Below are 838 nucleotides of genomic sequence, written 5' to 3'. Positions count from 1 at the left end.
CGTCGGGGCCGGGAGCCTCCGCGCGCCCGCAGAGGCCATGCGCGCGCCCGTCCCTGGTACTCGGGGCTGCGGCGGCTGCGGAGGAGGCCGGGCGGGAAGGGCGGCGGGTGCGAGCTCCGGATGCCTTCTCCCTGCTCCGGCCCGCGCGCCGAGTAGGCTAGCACTGACCGCAGCTCCGGGTCCCCTCACGTCACGCCGTTGCCAGGGATCTGGAGTGGGAGAGCGAGGGAGGAAGGAAAGGGCAACGCTGCCTGTCGGGAGATGTAGTTTCTTTGACACCTCTGGCGAGAGAGCAAGGACGCCGGGTGCGCGTCTGAGGAGCTTTAGCGATTAGCTGGGGGAGCGAGGTAGCCTGGCACAGACTACTTGGCGAGGCTGTGGTCACAGGACCTGATACGTAGACGCAGAGGCGACGTCGTGGGCGGGTCAACGGCAGATGTGTCCGTAGCTGTCCCGAGCTAGGGCTGCACAAGCCCTTTAGCGTTGCGAGGCTCCCGCTCAGCTCTGTGGGCTTCGCAGTGTCTGCTGATGATTTGTGTCTTTGGAAAAGGATATTAACGTTGCAAGCTCTAGGCTGACTTGAATTTCCCATCGCTCTCCACTCCCTCTTCTCCCTCCCCCCTCGTTATTCTAGACAAGATATTCAGCTTCTTCTCCTGGGCTGGCCTTGAATTCGCAGTCCTTCACGAACGTCCCTAGGAACACAATTTCCCCTTAATATTTATGAGAAGAGGTCAGCGGCCGAGGCAGGAGGGTTGCCACGAGTTTCAAGCCAGCCTGGGCTACATAGCCAGTTGTAGAGTAGCCAGATCTACACATTGAGGCAAGCCTCAGTCTC

The sequence above is a fragment of the Microtus ochrogaster genome, unplaced genomic scaffold (genome assembly GCF_000317375.1).
Source record: "Microtus ochrogaster isolate Prairie Vole_2 unplaced genomic scaffold, MicOch1.0 UNK99, whole genome shotgun sequence".
NCBI lineage: Eukaryota > Metazoa > Chordata > Mammalia > Rodentia > Cricetidae > Microtus > Microtus ochrogaster.
Note: the sequence above shows the minus strand (reverse complement) of the source record.